The sequence below is a fragment of the Lemur catta genome, chromosome 11 (genome assembly GCF_020740605.2).
Source record: "Lemur catta isolate mLemCat1 chromosome 11, mLemCat1.pri, whole genome shotgun sequence".
Lineage (NCBI taxonomy): Eukaryota > Metazoa > Chordata > Mammalia > Primates > Lemuridae > Lemur > Lemur catta.
Window position 1 is genome coordinate 72,275,729 of NC_059138.1, and position 8,451 is coordinate 72,284,179.

At 42.5% G+C, this 8,451-nt stretch overlaps 1 long non-coding RNA gene across 2 annotated transcripts; it reads right to left on the reverse strand.

The window, feature by feature from the left end:
• Positions 1-220: 220 nt before the first annotated feature.
• On the reverse strand, positions 221-6,650 carry LOC123647207. 2 transcript variants are annotated; one of them, XR_006738162.1, is made up of 4 exons: positions 6,238-6,650; positions 5,881-6,059; positions 5,638-5,760; positions 221-325 (listed from the first exon to the last, which is right to left on the reverse strand). It is a non-coding gene; the product is annotated as an uncharacterized LOC123647207 (long non-coding RNA). The 2 variants fall into 2 exon arrangements; XR_006738161.1 differs by having other exon boundaries at positions 5,881-6,650.
• Positions 6,651-8,451: the final 1,801 nt, after the last annotated feature.

Below are 8,451 nucleotides of genomic sequence, written 5' to 3' on the forward strand. Positions count from 1 at the left end.
ACCAGGCCATCACCCATCCGAGCATTTGGACCATTCCCATTCTGAAAAACCAAGGAAAAGTGTCATCTGCCTATTATAAAGTAGGACATCATACAGTGACTCAGGTTTTGCTTAACCATTCAACAATAGCAACATTGTTTTGTAGAGGAAATACCTTACACTGTTAGATGTAGAGCAAAATACAGCAGAAACATGGCATGGTCCCCTGGAAGAAGGGAGAGGTCACAGGTGTTTATTAAGCACATGCTATGGGCCAGGCCTGTGCACTGTCTTGTTTCATCTTCACAACCACTCTGTGTATGTTCCCATTTCATGAAGGACAAACCTGAGATGCAAAGAAGTGAAGTTATCTCTAACGGAGAAGAAACACCGATGAAGAGAACACATCATTGTTAAGTGCCAAACCAGGCATTCCCTTCAGAAATGCAACAGAGGCTGCAAAGAGAGCAAGAGGAGCAAAAGCTGGAGTAGGTGGTGAGGGGAAGCATACAGGAGACTCTGAGAGGTGGGAGAGAATATTCTATAAAAGAATCTGAGTGAAAGGAGGCAGGGATGAACACATGTTCCCAAGGAACAGGGAGAGTGTTGACCTCATGAAAGGCCTAGGGTGGGGTGGGAGGAAGCCAGTAGGCTCCAAAGTCCACACTCCAGACTGTAAGAAAATTGGAAGTTGGCCCAATCTGTGTATATCTCTGAGTTATTTGGAGGAGTCAGAGAAGAAAGCAGGGTAACCCACATGAACATACAGTAGTGCTGTCCTCCTGCCTCATGGGTGGGGCCCTTAAACTAGCCAGAGGACCCTTCTAGGCTTATTGTGGCAATTAATACATAAATGTAGTACATTTATCAGCACATAAATGTAGAGGTAGACACTATTTCCAAGAAATACTAGTGATATGTCTGCACACAATATGGGTAGCTGGATACCTTAGTATTCTGGATACATGACAGGGAGTGTATCCACAATGGCCACAAGGCATCAAACACACCTCTTTACCTTCAGGAGGTTTTCCTTATTTCTAACTTTCTTTAGGACGTTGCAATTAATTCAAATATGTTTATGTTCTATTCCAATCCCCTCCACGTACTATTCTACTTATCCAACTGCCTTTATGAAGCTTTTAGTAAAGGTGGGAAAGAAGCAAAGTGAATTTGGGGAGAATATAAGGCAGAAATGCTTTTTAAAAGTTTTCCTTTTCAATATTGAATCAATTCGAGAAGAATTCAATCTACAAGGTCAGAACTAGGTCACATATTCTGACTTCCTTGCACCCACAGCTTAATAATCTAAAAATAAAAATCAATTCTTGTCTGAGAGTTGTGAAGAGCTCATAATTGCTTTAGAGTGAAGCTCAGAATGACTGTGCCTTCTCCCGCCTTCCATTGCTTTGAGATGAGAATATCATTTTTCAAGTCCAAGGCACTGTCAGTATTAGATTGCATGGTAACCAAGTAGAAAAATCCCTGTTTAAGATGAAATAATTTTCATCATTATACTGTTCAGGCAGGAATGAGACTCTTTCTTTAATGTTGCTATAAAGATGGCAGAGAAGTAATAAGAACCAATTGTTAGTTAGAAATATTTTCCCTTTAAAAAAAAATCACTGGTTTACAATCTTTTTTCTTCCTGCTGTCATGCCAGTATTCTGAATCAAGAACTTGCTTTGATTTTTGTAGAAAACTCGTTGCCCCCTTTCCAGCTACTGAATTTTCTTTCTCTTTAATCTCAAGATCCAGGTGTGTTTAGAGTCTCATTATAACAAACATTTTAACCATTATCCTGGCTGGATTGAACTTTGGGGTTGTTTGCTTTATTAGATTTTGTGCCACTAAATAGAACCTTGGACTTCTAGAATGCTAATGGATTTTCCATCATGGCTACATACCCTTTTGCATACATAGATATTTGTAATAGAGACAGCTTTCCATTTTTATTAGCATCTTCTTATAGAAGTATTGAGCCTTCCAACCATCCACAGTTTTTAAAAACCAATTCCCAGAGTTTTCATCAAATTTTAAAGTACCTATCAAGAGTCTTTTAACTGTAAAGATCACCTGTAAGATGGGAATGAAAGAGTCCATTAAAATACCATTATAGGAAGAGAAATTCTCTGCCACTTTTTCTTAATTCAACCTAACAGAAATGCAACTGCCTCTCTCTCTCCCTGGTTATATCCAGTCATGGCTCCATATTAAAATTAGGGCTGGCAGCGGATGTCAGTGGAGACACAGGCATGGTGTCCCGATCCTCATGCTCCATCTCAGGTACATACATGCTATGGCTGCTGCTCCCGATTTTTGCCACCCACCCCTGCATCATCCCTTCTCCACCCTCCACCATCCTAACAAAATGGGCTCCACTGCCTTGGAGGAGCAGAACACTCAGCCTGAGTCTCCCAAATCTTATTTTCAACCAACATCTAGACACTTCCACAACCTGATTTCTTTTAGACCAAGCCAACTTTCTTATAAGCCCCAAGTCTGTTCTGTTAGGCCAGCTAATTAGCCTGCCTATACCAGAAGTACTCACTTTTTATTACCTTTAGAAAACAAAGCCAGGTTTGAGGAAGTGTTGGATGTAAGCTGTCTCCAAAACCTCAGGAAGGGAACCCCCACCTTCCAAACTCCCTCCTTCTTTCCAGTAAGATTTGTAGTCTGGTTAGAAGGACCATTTAGATGATGAAAGGAACCAGTGGACAGCCTCTGATTTATAACCAGTGTGATTTTTTTAATATCCACCAAATTAATATTTTTATGTCTGTTCCCCCATCAAGTTGCTTCGGTTTGAATTTCAACGAGGGGAGCCTGCCAAGATCATAAATCCCAGCAGGGGTGGGAGAACGTAAGACAGATTTCTAACACCTTTTAAAAAAAAAAAACATTTAAATAAAAAGGGCAAGAATTTGCTTTAAAGTACACCAGGCCCAGCAGGGACTGGGAGAGACACAGGCCGTCTGAGCGTGGGAGCTGCTCTGCCTTCCCAATGTCACTTTTCTGAGGAACCCAACCCACAGAAAACCGTTCTGGCAGGTAAATCAGGCCCTGTGGGCTTTTCATCAAAAGCCAGTGATGTCTCTCTGGGATGTGTGTTAGAGGGAAGGCAGAAATACTCCCAAATGAGCACCTTCCAAAAAGTCGAGTCTTTCTGCATCCCTCTCTCTGGAGTGACCACTCACACAGCTCATCAAAGTCTCCTTTCATTAGTGCCAGGCCAAGGAAAATAAATGCAGCTGGCAAGACAGAGCTTGAAGCTGTAAGAAGAAAGCCATGTGTTTCCTTCCTAAGGCTAAAATCATTTCCCTACAAGGAATAAAGACCTTTTACAAACCTTCTGGATGGATATGTCTTGGAGGGGAACAAGTTGATTGCTCTCACACCCTCACTGTGCTCCAGTGGGAGAAACAGAAGCCCTTATTTGCTTGGTTTTATAACAAGTTTACTATATTTGAGCATATATGGCAAAGTAAACACCCTTGTAACCTAGCTTATTATTACACCGATTCGGATAAGCCATAGGTCAAACCATGTCGGCTGAAACATAACCGCTACCCACAGGAGAAGTCTGATATAACTCAGTTGATAGCCTATAAAACCGATGCTAGTCCTGTCTGTCAACACCAGCATTATAAAGGCGTTTCACTAATCCTCCTCGGTGGACAACACTAAATCCTCAAGCAATGTTGTCTTCTCATTCTGTAACTTGCCTGTCCCCAGGTCTCGGGACGTATCATGTGATCACAGGAGCCGGGTGATCTACTCCTTGCAGCTGTAATGAGTGGCACCTCCAGTGTCTTGATTACTCCAGACACTGAGTTTCACGGAAGCACATTTACAGACCAAATTACCCTTTCACACAACACTTTGCCAAAGCACTCGCTCTGATTCAGAGGCAAAGCATCACCAAGCCCTTCAGGAACCTTGAGAGTGAGCAGGTAAATAGAAAGACACATCCAACCAAATGGATATTTGAGAGAATCACGCTGAATTGAAATGCACCAGGAACCTAGAATCTGGTTTTATCTTTTGTTTCAAAGATACCACTGTCTTGAATGTGCCAGTTATGGACATTTCATTATAACCATAGAAGGAGAAAGATAGTCATAGCTATAATATGTACATAGTTTTAAAACTAATGTTTAGGTTTTTAGTTGAATAGCCTAAAACTTCAGAGCACTCCACTCTCACACAAGTTTCCACAAATGAGACACAAGTCTCACCCAATCCCAATGTAAGTGAAAAAAAATTATTTGTTAAATTTTTTATTTATTTGCTAGACAGGACATTTGTAGGACAATTACTGAAATCTGAATAAGGTCTGTAAGTTAGATAATAATACCATAGCAATGGTAATTTCTTAGCTTTGATAACTGTACTGTAGTTGTGTAGATGAATGTAGGAAGTACATACTGAAGTATTTAGGGATAAAGGGGCAGAATGTTTACAACTTATTCCCAAACCATTCAGAAAAGAAGTAATTCATACACATGCACACACACAATGACAAAGCAAACACGGCAAAGTACTACCATTTGAGGAATCTGATGATAGGTTGAAGGGTATACAGGAATTCTTGGCACTATTTTTGAAACTTTTATGTGGATGTAAAAATATTTCAAAATAAAAAGGTAGTTTGTTTTGTAAAGGCTTCTTGTCTAGACCTCCAGAGTTACTGTTGCTTATTTAAAATAACAGCCTAATAGAGTGTATTTCTGAGTTCCTTTGCTTGCATCCCCACATCAATGTGAAAAGGATCTGATGTAGGCCCCTTCTGTGGACGTAGGTCCTACTTTAGATATCATCTAGAACCCAAAATCTTGAAGAAACACAGCGTAGGGGAGTCAGGGAAAAGACTGATGAAACATGAGTTGCTATCAGTTAAGTGAATGCCCAGAGAAGAGGGATTCTGGAAGGACAGGACCTGGATTCTCTAGGCCTGTAGAGTTCCAGATGGTGGGGTGTTTAGCTCTGTAGCATCTTAGAGTGAGGGGCACAGAGGAAGGGCTGTGGTGAGGATCGATGTGGCACATTTTGTATGTACAGTGTCTGGCACCCACCAAGGGTTCCAGCAGTGGTTTCTAGTCTCAGCCCCGACACCTCTCCCAACTTCAAGTTTCCTCATCTGGAGCAATGGTCTGGCACCCTGGGACATGTGATAGGGGTCAAAGTCAGCCCCCATTTTCAGAGTGTCTGCAAAAGCCCACGGGAAAGGCTGTACTTGGACAGCTGGAGGGGCCTTCTTTATCCGCTTAAGACAAGCCTTTCCCTGTGCATCTTCCTTTGGTAATGGAAACATCCCAACCACAATCCTTCCTGCTAATCAAATCCCATTTGGGCTGAAGGCCTGCTGACATTCATTAGCCCAAACCTGCTTTTCAGAGATTTCCACTCACTTTGAGCTAAACATGTGGGCCCCAGCCCTGAGCTGAAATCGAGATTGCGCTTTTTTCTTTCTCTTTCGACCAGAAACACCATTCTGCTGCCATTGGAAATCGATGCACCTAAGTACAAAATGTCTGTTCCCTGCTCCCTTCAAACAAAATGTGGCCTGGGTTCAAGACCAGCATGCACGAGCACGCACACACACACGCATTCTCAGCCCATAAAAGTCAACCACACCGCTGAGTATCTAAAACCCACCACTCAGCAAACACGGTCTCCTTTCCGGAACTTTTGGCGATGTGGACAACATCCTGTCATTGAGCAAGTGCATAGCTTGAACTGGCAATAAATTGAGGCGCTAATCCTGATGCACAACAGCACCTGCAGTAACAGAGAAGAACGTCTCAGCAGACGACACATGTATAAATCACATTTATTTTCATAGCACATTTAAATAACGTTTTGGCCCTGGGGATTTTCTGCCAAGTAATGAAGCATCACCCAATGAGAGTCTGCAACGTTGCTCCAATCTGCAGTGCCCCTCACAGCAGAGGAATAAAACCTGTGATTTATATGGATGTCATCGGGGTAGCATAGGGGGCTTCCTTTCCTTTGCATGAGACATTGCTGTGCATCCGGATTAGAGATGAGATTTATCTGCAAAATAAACAAAGAACAGGCTCCCCCCCCCCAGTTTCTCCCTTAATCACACCAGATGAGACATCAAACACACACACACACATATGCACCCACTCAGCCGCACACACACCCCCTCCACACCCACGCACGCACACAACACAGACAGGCTTGGTACGAGATGGAAAGAAAACGATTTTGATAAAAGATGATCATTTGTACCTTGATGAATGTTCGTTTTATCAGCAGTTCCTTGCAGGAGGCCTCCAGCTCCTAGCCTCAGCCGTCCTTCTGTGGGGGTGCTCCATCCACGTCAGCGTGGACGCCAGCCTTGACTGCCTCAGGCCCCCCACACACATGGTGGAGAGAAATCAAATCTCCGCCACACATTGTAAGGTGGTAGCGCAATCCCAATTCACCTGCCACTTTCTATCTTGTTGTTTCAAGGGAAAATATGACCTCATTCTAACAAGATTTTCCTTTGGATGGCCATATGGGGCGGTTGTCCCGGCTCACTCAGGATAAATAGAATGAATCGCAAATTGTTCTGTTAAAACCATTATGAGTCCTTGTTCAGTCTTCCTTCCTTCCTTTCTTTTCTCTTTTCTTTCTTTCTTTCCTTCCTTCCTTCCTTCTTTCTTTCTTTCCTTCTTTCTTTCTTTCTCTTTCTTTCTTTCTTTCTTTCTCTCTCTCTCTTTCTTTCTTTCTCCTTTCTTTCCTTCTTTCTTTCTCTTTCTTCCTCCCCCCTCCCTTTCCCTTCCCTCCCTTTTCTTTCTTCTCCATTTCCTTTTCCTCTCCATCTTCTTCTTTCCTTTCTTCTTTAGCAGTCATTTATTCTCTAGAGCTCACCAGGCCTCCCTATGTCTCAACTTGAGGCCACCGTCTACCTTGCTAAATGTAGGTTGCTTTCGACAGAGAAAAATGTACCCTACAACTCAGAAGGGCACCACCCTGTTAAAACACGATTCATCATACACGGATTTGGATATGCTATAGTTCAATCTATGACTGCCCCAAAATGTCAACTCCATCCAGAAAACACTGAAACGAGAATAACTCACGTTGTTATGGTGTTATACAGTTAGGAAAATCTGTCCCTGCACCTCATATTAACACAGTTGGTCCTCACACAAACCTGTGCCATGGCAGGGCGGACATGGGGCACATGCTCAGATGTAGTCCTGGCACTTGTGGAAGTCAGCTCTGCTTCAAGGACAGAACCATAGTATTCTAATTTTTTGCCTCAGGTTCACATGTTTCAGGATCACTGGAGAAATCAAAAGCAGAAAATCTCATGCTTTGATATGGAAAACCATTCCTCGGCTGGCCAAGGGGGCATAATGGGTGGGGGTGGCCTCCTTCAAGGCAGGGATACCAAACAGCCAGTTTCACTTGAACGGACCTGGAGTCAAGGTCAGGATCTCCGGGTGCCACCTAGATATTCCTAAATGAGGGTTATTTCCCAGAAAAACACAGTCTTGTATTTACCAATACACATTCATTCCATTTTCAAGCCAAAGGGTGAACTTTCCATTTGCTCAAATCTGACTCTTGTCAAATGGAAAGAAACTCTCATGTTACTTGTGTGAAATTTCCTGTGCATATTTTGGTCCAGGTCACAAGTATGGAGGAAAGAAATGCCAGCCCAAACTTCTGATACTGTGCAGTTTTTATGTCAGAGTCCCAAGCAATTGCACATGTCTAGATGTAAATATAGTCTTTGCTTCTCATTTTAATTTCTCAAGTTTGTTCTGAAGTTGCACAATAGCCATCCATATAGCAAGAGGAAATTTTTAATTTACAAAGATGGTTGCCCTAAATTAACATTTTTTTAAAAAAAAGCAATCAGGAAAAGCAGCATTGCTTAGCAAGACTGATCCACGACCGTGGAGAGGGTCAGCTTGCCCTAAAAATAGGGGGACCACCTGTCACAGTTTGCCTGCAGCAGCTCTGACATATGCTATTGTCCTGGCTTAATTATTAATAGCCTGCCTTTCACACTCATAATTGTCCCAGTTTGGATGCTGAATTATGTAGTCACCCTACCTAAGAGCTGTAGGAAAATCCAATTGAACTAGGTCTTCTTTTAAGGGCTTGAAAACAACCTGAAAATGAGACTGGAGGAGGGCAAAAAAAGAAGAAATTGTGCAGTCAGTTCAATTGTTCAGCCATAGAAGACTTGGTAAGATTGTATCTGTTTTGTTCATGTAATTCTAATTATGAACCAATAATGTGGAATAGAACTAATTTTATTATAACCACTAGTCTGCAATGAAGCAAATTCACAAAATAATTTGTTGCATCGTGAGGCCCAGATACAGATTAGCTCCAGAGCTCATGTGGGTGGTGAGAGGAAGGCCCATCACTTCCCATCTCCTCTGCTGTGGGCTGCGTGGTGAGAGGGTGGGCAGCAGCTGGTCTGTGCTGAACTGCAAG